At 42.5% G+C, this 13,214-nt stretch overlaps 1 protein-coding gene across 1 annotated transcript in view; it reads right to left on the bottom strand.

Annotated features, from left to right (window-relative positions):
- LOC132781617 (neuronal PAS domain-containing protein 3) overlaps window positions 1-10,436 on the bottom strand; it is a 100,243-nt gene extending 89,807 nt beyond the window's left edge. Inside the window, exon 1 of the mRNA XM_067461047.1 lies at window positions 10,381-10,436. The gene's annotated coding sequence lies outside the window, so the exon portion shown is untranslated. The remainder of the gene's footprint in view (window positions 1-10,380) is intronic.
- Between the last annotated feature and the right edge of the window lie 2,778 nt (window positions 10,437-13,214).

Below are 13,214 nucleotides of genomic sequence, written 5' to 3'. Positions count from 1 at the left end.
CTTCCAGGTATATTTAAGGACTACAACTCCCATACATTTTGGTCAGCAAAGCCAATGGCGAAGGGATGCTGGGAAGTGCAACACAACCCCATCTTAGGGAAAGAAAGTAGACGGGAAAGGTTATACTTGGACGACGAAGGAAGCCACCGTAATGACCACATAACCTGGAAGCAGGCACGGAAGCCGTCGAAACGGTTAAAGATTTCCTATATCTGAGCTCGGTCATTAATCAAAATGAAGACAGCGGTCAAGAAGAAGAAGAAGGGAAGGATTTGCAAGGGCAGGAGCGGAGACAAGATCGGCCAGTGCAAAGATATATCCTTGAATAGCAAAGTCAGGCTTGTCTGCACCATCACCGTTCCAGTTTCCAGGAGGAAGCTGATGGGAATGTAGAGCAGCCACACTTGGGAAACGTACTTGCAAACCAAGTCTCTTTCAATACTGTCAATAATGCAAACTGGATTGTCTGAAAATCTAAATCCATCCATCTAGCCATTCATCCATTTATGTACCTACCACCTATCCATCCATTTACCTATCCACCTATCTATCCATCTATCTACCTATCCATCTATCTCTCCATCTATCCATCCATCTACCTATCCACCTATCTATCTATCCATCTATCCATCCTTCCACCTATCCATCTATCTATCCATCTAACTACCTATCAATCTACCTATCAATCTACCTATCCATCCATGTACGTACTTATCCATCTATCCATCCATCTACCTATCCAATTATCTATCAATCTATCTACCTATCCATCTATCTCTCAATCTACTGATCCATCTATCTATCCATCTATCTACCTATCAATCTAACGATCTGCCTATAAAGCTAGCTATCTATCTATCTATCTATCTATCTATCTATCTATCTATCTATCTATCTATCTATCTATCCATCCATCCATCCATCCATCCATCCATCCATGTACATACCTATCCATCTCTCCATCTACCTATCCATCTATCTCTCCATCTACCTATCCACCTATCTTTCCATCTATCTACCTATCAATGTAACAATCTACCTATCCATCTATCAATCATCCATCCATGTACGTACCTATCCATCTATCCACCTATCCATTTCTCCATCTACCTATACATCTATCCATCCATTTATCTACCTATCAATCTAACAATCTATCCATCCATCCATCCATCCATTCATCCATCCATCCATCCATCCATCCATCCATCCATCCATCCATCCATCCATGTACATACCTATCCATCTATCCATCCATCTACCTATTCACATATCTATCCATCTATCTTTTCATCCATCTATCTTTTCATCTACCTGTCCATCTATCTACCTATCTACCTATCCAACTATCCATCTATCAATCCATCCATCCATCCATGTATGTACCTATCCATCTATCTACTTATCCATCTCTCCATCTACCTATCCATCTATGAGGGGTATTTTTTAAGTAAGGTCCGTTTGAACATAAGTACACAACAAAAGTTTAATTCAAAAAAGTAAATTTATTTTCAGAAAGTACATACTTCTCTCTATTTTTCGACATAGTTACCAAGTTTGTTCAAACACTTATCATACCTCTGAACCAATTTTAAAATACCCTCTTCATAAAAACTTGCCACCACCAAAAGCCACCAAATCGTCTGTAATCAAAGAAGAGCGACCGGAGAGGTCCTCATCATGGACGTTGTCACGGCCATCTTTGAATTGTCGTATCCACTTACGCACTTTGCTTTCACTCATAACAGTATCACCGTACACTTCACAAATCTGTCGATGAATTTCTGCAGCAGGCAGGTTGCTTGCTGACAAAAACCGTATCACGGAGCGAACCTCACATGCGGAGGGTGAGTTGATAGTCTTGAACATTTTAAAAGCACAGAACAGAACCGTACAGGTGAGCTACAGAGCGGAAACTGAGCACAGTTGTTCCCGAGGCATGTCGGTACATGACGCACGCGCTCGTTGCAGTATGCGCATGAACTACTAGTGTCTACAACAAAACGGACCTTACTTAAAAAATACCGCTCGTATCTCTCCATCTACCTATCCATCTATCCATCCATCTATCTACCTATCAATCTAACGATCTACCGATCCATCTATCAATCCATCCATCCATGTACGTACCTATCCATCTATCTACCTATCCATCTCTCCATCTACCTATCCATCTATCCATTCATCCATCTATCTACCTATCAATCTATCCATCCATCCATCCATCCATTCATGTTACGTACCTATCCATCTATCCATCCATCTACCTATCCACATATCTATCCATCTTTTCATCCACCTTTTCATCTACCTATCTACCTAATGATCTATCTATCCATCTATCAATCCATCTATCAATCCATCTATCCATCTACGTACCTAACATTTATCCATCCCTCTACCTATCCACCTATCTATCTATCCATCTATCTCTACATCTATCTATCTATCTATCCATCCATCCATCCATCCATCCATCTAACGATCTACCTATCCAAATATCCATCCATCCATCTATCCATCTATCCATGTACGCACCTATCTTCTATCCATCCATCTACCTATCCACCTATCTATGTACCTATCTATCTATCAATCAAATCATCTATCTATCCATCTATCTATCCGCTTAAGTGGCCGAGAAGGAAAAAGAAGGGCCCTGAGGCTGTTAGGAATTGTGGGAATTGAAGTCCAAAATACCTGGAGGGAGGAGCCCCCAGTGGCGCAATGGGTTAAACCCTTGTGCCGGCAAGACTGAAGACTGACAGGTTGGAGGTTTGAATCTGGGGAGAGTGTGGATGAGCTCCCTCTGTCAGCTCCAGCTCCACATGCGGGGACATGAGAGAAGCCTCCCACAAGGATGGTAAGACATCAAAACATCCAGGTGTCTCCTGGGCAACGTCATCGCGGATGGACAATTTTCTCACACCAGAAGCGACTTGCAGTTTCTCAAATTGCTCCTGGTATGAAAAAAAATTGGACTGACGCAGAGAGTTCCACTGTTGAACATAACCTTTCCAGTCATTCGAACCCATGTCTCCATCGATATGGGAAAAATCACTCTGAAGCAGAGAGTTCCACTGTTGAACAGCTCTTCTTACAGTCAGGAAGTTCAAGTGGAATCTCCTTTCCGGTCATTTGAACCAATGTCTCCATTGATATGTTTTTAAAAAAGGACTCTGAGGCAGAGAGTTCCACTGTTGAACAGCTCTTCTTACAGTCAGGAAGTTCTTCCGAATGTTCAACCCAAGTCTCCATTGATATGGGAAAAAAGCAGACTCTGAGGCAGAGAGTTCCACTGTTGAACAGCTCTTCTTACAGTCAGGAAGTTCTTCCGAATGTTCAACCCAAGTCTCCATTGATATGGGAAAAAAGCAGACTCTGAGGCAGAGAGTTCCACTGTTGAACAGCTCTTCTTACAGTCAGGAAGTTCTTCCGAATGTTCAACCCAAGTCTCCATTGATATGGGAAAAAAGCAGACTCTGAGGCAGAGAGTTCCACTGTTGAACAGCTCTTCTTACAGTCAGGAAGTTCTTCCGAATGTTCAACCCAAGTCTCCATTGATATGGGAAAAAAGCAGACTCTGAGGCAGAGAGTTCCACTGTTGAACAGCTCTTCTTACAGTCAGGAAGTTCTTCCGAATGTTCAACCCAAGTCTCCATTGATATGGGAAAAAAGCAGACTCTGAGGCAGAGAGTTCCACTGTTGAACAGCTCTTCTTACAGTCAGGAAGTTCTTCCGAATGTTCAACCCAAGTCTCCATTGATATGGGAAAAAAGCAGACTCTGAGGCAGAGAGTTCCACTGTTGAACAGCTCTTCTTACAGTCAGGAAGTTCTTCCGAATGTTCAACCCAAGTCTCCATTGATATGGGAAAAAAGCAGACTCTGAGGCAGAGAGTTCCACTGTTGAACAGCTCTTCTTACAGTCAGGAAGTTCTTCCAAATGTTCAACTCAAGTCTCCATTGATATGGGAAAAAAGCAGACTCTGAGGCAGAGAGTTCCACTGTTGAACAGCTCTTCTTACAGTCAGGAAATTCAAGTGGAATCTCCTTTCCGGTCATTTGAACCCATGTCTCTATTGATATGTTAAAAATCAGACTCTGACGCAGAGAGTTCCACTGTTGAACAGCTCTTCTTACAGTCAGGAAGTTCTTCTGAATGTTTAAGTGGAATCTCCTTTCCGGTCATTTGAACCCATGTCTCCATTGATATGTTTTTTAAAAATGGACCCTGAAGCAGGGAGTTCCACCGTTGAACAGCTCTTCTTAGAGTCAGGAAGTTCAAGTGGAATCTCCTTTCCTGTCATTTGAACCCATGTCTCCATTGACTCCTAGTTTCCAAAACAAATAGTTACTGAAGGGCAAAAGGAGGGCTGTTGGCCAAATAGGAGAGGGAAATCAAGTGGGCCCTTGGCTGTGCCGTATGCGGACGTGTGCGCGTGCCTTGCGCCTTGGAGTCCTGGCTCAGGATGCAAAAGGTGGACCAGAATTAGAATAAGACGCCGGCGCCTGGGAAGAAGCGGATTGAAATTCAGGAAGGCTCCTGCGATGATAAACCGGTCGGTCTCAGAGGGGCGGCGAGATTCTCCCCGCTTCACCTACACATCCCTTTCCTTGCGCCCAGATGAAGGCAATCCAAGGCAGGGCCCTGGGGGCAGGTGCTCCGGACTTGAAGGGACTGGAGTTCCCACATTCCCCGGCTCAAGAAGACTCCAGTTCAGTGGTTCTCAACCTTCCTAATGCCTTCATGTTGTGTTGACCCCCAACCATAACATTATTTTCGTTGCTACTTCATAACTGGAATTTTGCTACTGATATGAATCGTCATGTAAATATCTGATATGCAGGGTGTATTTTCATGCACTGGACCAAAGTTGGCACAAACACCCGATACACACAAATTTGAATACTGGTGGGGTTGATTTTGTCATTTGGGAATTGTAGTTGTGGGATTTATAGTTCACCTACAACCAAAGAGCGTTCGGAACTCCTCCAATGACGGAATTGAACCACACTTGGCACACAGGATTCCCATGACCAACAGAAAACACTAGAAGGGTTTGGTGGGTATTGAACTTGAGTTTTGGAGTTGTAGTTCACCTACGTCCAGAGAGCACTATGGACTCAAACCATGATGGATCTGGACCACACTTGGCATGAATACTCAATATGCCCAAATGTGAACACTGGTGGAGTTTGAGAAAAATAGGCCTGGCATACAGAACTCCCATGACTAACAACAGAAGGGTTTGGTGGGTATTGACCTTGAGTTTTGGAGTTGTAGTTCACCTACATCCAGAGAGCATTGTGGACACAAACAATGATGGATCTGGACCAAACTTGGAATGAATACTCAATAAGTCCAAATATGAACACTGGTGGAGTCTGGGGGAAACAGACCTTGATATTTGGGAGTTGTAGTTGCTGGGATTTATAGTTCACCTACAATCAAAGAGCGTTCTGAACTCCACCAAAGATGGAATTGAATCAAACATGGCACACAGAACTCCCATGACTAACAACAAAAGGGTTTGGTGGGTATTGACCTTGAGTTTTGGAGTTGTAGTTCACCTACATCCAGACACCATTGTGGACTCAAGCAATGATGGATCTGGGCCAAACTTTGCACAAATACTCAATATGGCCAAATATGAACACTAGTGGAGTTTGGGGGAAACAGACCTTGATATTTGGGAGTTGTAGTGGCTGGGATTTATAGTTCACCTATAATCAGAGAACATTCTGAACTCCATCAGTAATGGAATTGAACCAAACTTGGCACACAGAACTCCCCTGATCAACAATAAAAAAAACCTGAAAGGGTTTGATAGACATTGACCTTGACCTTGGGAATTGTAGTTCACTTACATTCAGAGAGCACGGTGGACTCAAACAATGATGGATCTGGACCAAACTTGGAATGAATACTCAATATGCCCAAAGGTGAACACTGGTGGATTTTGGGGAAAATAGACCTTGACATTTGGGAGTTGTAGTTGCTGGGATTTATAGTTCACCTACAATCAAAGAGCATTCTGAACTCTACCAATGATGGAATTGAACCAAACTTGGCACACAGCACTCCCCTGACCAACAGAAAATACTGGAAGGGTTTGATGGACATTGACCTTGAGTTTTGGAGTTGTAGTTCACTTATATTCAGAGAGCACTGTGGACTCAAACAATGATGGATCTAAACCAAAATTGGCATGAATACTCAACATGTGCAAACATGAACACAGATGGAATTTAGAGGAAACAGGCCTTGACATTTGGGAGTTGTAGTTGCTGGGACTTATAGTTCACCTACAATCAAAGAGCATTCTGAACTCCACCGATGATAGAATTGGGCCAAATTTCCCACACAAAATCCCCATGACGAACATCTTTGGCGACCCCTCTGACACCCCCTGGTCACCCTCCAAGGGGTCCTGAACCCCAGATTGAGAAACACAGTTCTCCCCTCCAATTTCCCCAACCTCCCAGTTCCTAGTATAAACCCCACTCCTTTAAGACATCCCGAAAAAGTCAAGGGAACCCCAAATCAAGGTTCCCAATCCCCTCATTCCAGGGAGTCTTTCAACTTCATCTGCCCCCCATTTTTCCTAAACCCCCCCCCAATTCTTAGCAAAGGTGTACATTTCCCTCCTCCAAGACACCCCTAAAGGGGACCCCACAATTCCTGCAACACAACCGATCCCATAAATTCCCCCAACTTTTCCCAACACTTCCTAAAAGACACCCAAACTTTTCTACAAGATCCCCCCCAAAAAAAACTTACAAGGGAACCCCCAAATCTACCTCAAACTCCCAATCTCCTCCCTTCATTGAGCAGTAGGGCCACAGCCGATCTGCAATCCAAGCAGCCCCCCAAAAAACCCCAGAAGAACCCCAATCTCCCCTCCTCTAAGATCCCCAACAAACCCAAAGGAACCCCCAACTCTGGCTGGATTGACACTGCCAAATAATCCCTTTCAAAGAGGACCATCTGGACTTCAAAAGGTAGTGTAGAAGGTGTCTCAATCTCAAGGTAGGTCCATATAAAATCCAGATTATCTGATTTGAACTGGATTATATGGCAGTGTGGACTCAGGGTCCTTCCAGACAGCCATATAACCCAGAATTATCAAGGCAGATAATCCCCGAACTGGGTTATCTGAGGCCCCTTCCACACAGCTGAATAAAATCCCACGTTTTCTGCTTTGAACTGGATTATACCGCAGTGTGGACTCAACTATCCCAGTTCAAAGCAGATATTGTGAGACTTTGATATTCTGAGTTATATGGCTGTGTGGAAGGGTCCCGAGTCCATACATAGGAATCAGTTCAATGTGGATTTTAGACAGCCTCAAATAACCCAGCTCAAAGCAGATAATGTGGATTATCTGCTTGGATAATCTGGATTTCATTGAAACATAGACTTGGGAGAGACCTGGTGGGCCATCCAGTCCAACCCCATTTTGCCAAGAAGCAGAAAACTGCATTCAAAGCACCCCCAACAGATGGCCATCCAGCCTCTGTTTAAAAGCTTCCAAAGAAGGAGCCTCTACCACACTCCAGCACAGAGAGTTCCACTGCTGAACAGCTCTCACGGTCAGAAAGTTCTTCCTAATGGGAAAATCACATTCAAAGCACCCCTGACAGATGGCCATCCAGCCTCTGTTTGAAAGCTTCTAAAGAAGGAGTCTCCACCACACTCCAGTGCAGAGAGTTCCACTGCTGAACAGCTCTCACAGTCAAGAAGTTCTTCCTAATGGGAACATCACATTCAAAGCACCCCTGACAGATGGCCATCCAGCCTCTGTTTGAAAGCTTCCAAAGAAGGAGTCTCCACCACACTCCACTGCAGAGAGTTCCACTGCTGAACAGCTCTCACGGTCAGGAAGTTCTTCCTAATGGGAAAATCACATTCAAAGCACCCCTGACAGATGGCCATCCAGCCTCTGTTTAAAAGCATCCAAAGAAGGAGACTCCACCACACTCCAGGGCAGAGAGTTCCACTGCTGAACGGCTCTCACAGTCAGGAAGTTCTTCCTAATGTTCAGATGGAATCTCCTCTCTTGTAGTTTGAAGCCATTACGTCCTAGTCTCCAGGGCAGCAGAAAACAAGCTTGCTCCCTCCTCCTCCCTGTGGCTTCCTCTCACATATTTATACATGGCGGTCATGCCTCCTCTCAGCCTTCTCTTTTTCAGGCTCAACATGCCCAGCTCTTTAAGCCGCTCCTCATAGGGCTTGTTCTCCAGATCCTTGATCATTTGAGTTGTCCTCCTCTAGACAAGTGCAGAAGGGGCCAGAATTATCTGCAGCTTCATCCCAATAGGCCCCTTCCACACAGCCCTATAACCCAGAATATCAAGGCAAGCAACCCCACAGTATCTGCTTTGAAGTGGAATAGATGGCAGTGTGGACTCATATATCCCAGTTCAAAGCAGATATGGTGGAATTTCCTGCCTTGATAATCTGTGTGGAAGGTCCCTAAATCCACAGCCATATAATCCGGATTATCCAAGCAGATCATCCACATTATCTGCTTTGAACTTGGTTATATGAAGTACCTTCCACACAGCTGCCTAAAACCCACATTGAACTGGATTATAAGGCAGTGTGGACTCAGGGACCTTCCACGCAGCCATATAACTCAGGACTCATCCACACAGCCCCCACATAATCCGGATTATCCAAACAGAAGGTTCACATTACCTGCTTTGAACTGAGTTATATGAAGTCCCTTCCACACAGCTATCTAAAACCAACATTGAACTGGATTATAGGGCAGTGTGGACTCAGGGACCTTCCACACAGCCATATAACTCAGGACCCTTCCACACAGCACACACATAATCCGGATTATCCAAGGAGATCGTTCACATTATCTGCTTTGAACTGGGTTATATGAGGTCCCTTCCACACAGTTGCCTAAAACCCACATTGAACCGGATTATATGTCAGTGTGGACTCAGGGACCTTCCACAAAACCATATAACTCAGGGCCCTTCCACACAGCTCGCACATAATCCGGATTATCCAAACAGAAGGTTCACATTATCTGCCTTGAACTGGGTTATGTGAGGTCCCTCCCACACTGCTATCTAAAACCCACATTGAACTGGATTATATGGCAGTGTGGACTCGGGGGCCTTCCACACAGCCATATAACTCAGGACCCTTCCACACAGCCCCCACATAATCCGGATTATCCAAGCAGAAGGTTCACATTATCTGCTTTGAACCGGGTTATATGAAGTCCCTTCCACACAGCTGCCTAAAACCCACATTGAACTGGATTATATGGCAGTGTGGACTTAGAACCCTTCCACACAGCCCTATATCCCAGAATATGAAGGCAGGAAATCCCACATTATTGGAGTGTGGACTCAGATAATCCAGTTCAAAGCAGATATGGTGGAATTTCCTGCCTTGATGTCCTGGGATATAAGGCTGTGTGGAAGGGGCTTAATATAACCCGGTGCAAAGCAGATAATGTGGGTGATCTGCTTGGATAATCCGGATTTAGTGTGGAGGGGGGCCAGAGTGATCTGCAGCCTCATCCCAACAGCCTTCTTCATAGCAACCCCCAACTTTCCTCCAAACAGAGGCTCCTTTCAACAGAGGCTGGATGGTCATCTGTCGGGAGTGCTTTGAACGCGTTTGTCCTGCTTCTTGGCAGAATGGGGTTGGACTGGATGGCCCATGAGGTCTCTTCCAACTCTAGGAGTCTATGATTCTATGAAATCCGGATTATCCGAGCAGATAATCCACATTATCTGCTTATTAAACTCTCCTCCTTCCTATAAGGCTCTCAAAGCCCCCCAAAGCTCTCTTCTGCACCCCCATTCAGTTCCTAAAAGACCCCCCAACTCCCTTTCTCCAGGATTGCCTACCTACTGGTCCCCAAAACCAGATCCCAAGGTGCCCAGGGAGTCCCCAACTCTTACTCCAGATTATCCGAGCAGATAATCCACATTATCTGCTTATGAAACTCTCCTCCTTCCTATAAGGCTTTCAAAGCCAAAAAAAGACCCCCTAAGGCTCCCTTCTGCACCCCATCCAGTTCCTAAAAGACCCCCCAACTCTCTTTCTCCAGGATTGCCTGCCAACTGGTCCCCAAAACCAGCCACCAAGGTGCCCAGGGAGTCCCCAACTCTTACCAGAAGTGGCCAGAACCCCCTTCCCAAAGCGAGGTTCCTTGCACAACCCCTCCAGCCCCCCAAACTTTCCCCAGGGAGCCCCCCAACTCCCGAGACGGTGCACGTGGCTCCTGCATCCCTGGGAAAGTGGGGAAGGGGGTCTTCTCTTCCCGAAGGCGCCCCCAAAACACCCCCAAACACCATCCCGGCAACTTCCCGCCCCAAGTCGGCTTTTTCCCCCTTGGACTCACCCGCAGGGCAAGGGGGCTCCACGGGTGGGGCGACCACCACCACCACCACGCCGCCTCCTGCTCCTCAGGGCAGGCTCCGCCATTGCAAAGGGGAGAAGATCCCCCCCCCCCGCTTCTCCCCCTCTTCGGGGTCTCCTCCTCCTCCTCCTTTTGCTGCTTCTGGAGCTCAATCCCCCAGCCCCAAATCCCAGCTGCTTGCTGCTTCTCTCAGTCGGAGGCGATGCTCACACTGACTGAGCTCCCCAGCGCCTCTTCTCTCTCTCTCTCTCTTCCTCCTCCTCCTCCTCCTCCTCTCCCCCTCCCTTCGGAGAAGAAGCAGGGCGGGAGGCGCTCTGCACATGCTCGCTGGCCTCCTTGCCTCTCCTCTTCCCCAATTCTTCCTCTTGTTTTGCTTGCTTTGCACTCTTCTTTTCCAACTCAGTTTGCATCTGCACTGTCCTACCTTCCTATGGAATTGGTTCCCCCCTTTGACACTATGTAACACCATTATTATTAATGTTTTTGGTTCCTATAAGTTAGAAGATTTTAAATTAATTGTAATTTTATTAATTTTTATTATTAATTTTATTAATAATTTTAATTATTTATTATTATTAATTATTTTTTTGTTCCTGGAAATTAGAAAATTTAAAATTAATTTTTATTTTTATTAATTTTTATTATTAATTTTTATTATTTACTTTTTGTTCCTGGAAATTAGAAAAATTAAAATTAATTTTATTTTTATTAATTTTATTTATTATTAATTTTAATTATTTTTTATTTATTATTATTATTATTATTTATTGTTCCTGGAAATTAGAACATTTAAAATTAATTTTTATTTTTATTTATTTATTATTATTATTTATTATTTATTTTTATTAAATTATTTTGTTGCTGGAAATTAGAAATTTTTAAATTAATTTTAATTTTTATTAATTTTTATTTATTATTTATTTTTTGTTGCTGGAAATTAGAAAATTTAAAATTAATTTTAATTTATTATTTATTTTTATTAAAAATTGTTCCTGGAAATTAGAAAATTTAAAATTAATTTTAATTTTTATTAATATTTTTTTTATTATTTGTTCCTGGAAATTAAAACATTTAAAATTAATTTTTATTTTTATTAATTTTTATTTATTATTAATATTTACTTCCTGGAAATTAGAAAATTTTAAAATTAATTTTAATTTTTATTATTTATTTTTATTATTTTTTCATTATTTTTTTTGTTCCTGGAAATTAGAAAATTTAAAATTAATTTTAATTTTTATTAATATTTTTAATTTAAAATTTTTATTTTTATTATTTGTTCCTGGAAATTAGAAAATTTAAAATTAATTTTAATTTTTATTAATTTTTATTTATTATTTATTTTTATTATTTTGTTATTATTATTTATTTTTTGTTCCTGAAAATTAGAAAATTTAAAATTAATTTTAATTTTATTAATTTTATTTATTATTAATTTTATTATTAATTATTATTATTATTTGTTCCTTATTAAAATTAATTTTAATGTTTATTAATTTTAATTGTTTATTTTATTAATAATTTATTATTAAATTATTATTTATTTTTATTATTGTTTATTATTTATTTATAAATAATTTATTATTAAAATAAAATTAATTAAAATTAAAAACATTTAAAAAGAAAAAAAATGTCTTTTCCTAATTGGTTCCTTCCATGACAAAAACACAAGGGAAAAGTGTATCCAACTGCACAAACTTTCAACAGAAAGGAGAAAACCATGAAAATTAACAAAATCTGGCTACCAGTTTTTTAAAAAGTCTATAATCAGGACAGTAAATAAAAAGCAACACTAAAAAAGCAAAAGAAAACAAACGGGGGGAATTCCAAACAAGAAACAATCAGGGCCAGCTAACACCTCCCAACAGCCGCAATCTATAATCTAAAAAAATCCCTGGGGAATTCCAGACAGGAAACAATCAGGGCCAGGTAACACCTCCCAACAAGGGATTTCCCCCAGGCAGGAAGCAGCCAGGCTCTGAAGCTGCAAGGCCATTCAATGCCAATCAAGCTGGCCAGTTGCATCATCCACACTTGCCTCAAGCAGACAAGAATTCTTTTTCCCACCCTGAGCATTATTCCACAGTTATATAAACCCCACTTGCCTAGTTTCCAACAAATCTTACAACCTCCGAAGATGCCTCCCATAGATGTGGGTGAAACCTCAGGAGAGAATGCTTCTAGAACAGGGCCAGACAGCCTGGAAAACTCACAGCAACCCACTGTGAGGTTGTTTTCCAACAACAGCAGTTAAAACAGTGTCAAACTATATTACTTATACACTATAGGTCAGGCATGGCCTCCAGTGTTTTGGACTTCAACTCCCAATTGCATTAGCATTGAATGGTCTTGTAGCTTCAAAGTCTGGCTGCTCCCTGCCTGGGGGAATCCTTTGTTGGAAGATGTTAGCTGACTGTTTCCTGACTGGAATTCTGCTGTTTTCTGAGTGGCCAGCTAACACCTCCAAACAAAGGATTCCCCCAGGCAGGAAGCAGCCAGGCTTTGAAGCTACAAGACCATTCAATGCTAATTGAAGAAACTGCAAGTTGCTTCTGGTGTGAGAGAATTGGCTGTCTGCAAGGATGCTGCCCAGGGGACGTTACCTGGATGCTTTGATGTTTTACCATCCTTGTGGGAGGCTTCTCTCATGTCCTTGCATGTGGAGTTGGAGCTGACAGAGGGAGCTCATCAATGCTCTGAAGCTGCAAGGCCATTCACCAGCCAGGCTTTGAAGCTGCAAGGCCATGTAATGCTAATCAAGGTGGCCAATTGCAATATTCACACTTTGTCTCAAGCAGACAAGAGTTCTTTCTCCC

The sequence above is a fragment of the Anolis sagrei genome, chromosome X (genome assembly GCF_037176765.1).
Source record: "Anolis sagrei isolate rAnoSag1 chromosome X, rAnoSag1.mat, whole genome shotgun sequence".
Taxonomy (NCBI): domain Eukaryota; kingdom Metazoa; phylum Chordata; class Lepidosauria; order Squamata; family Dactyloidae; genus Anolis; species Anolis sagrei.
Note: the sequence above shows the minus strand (reverse complement) of the source record. Positions and strands in the feature narration are given on the sequence as shown.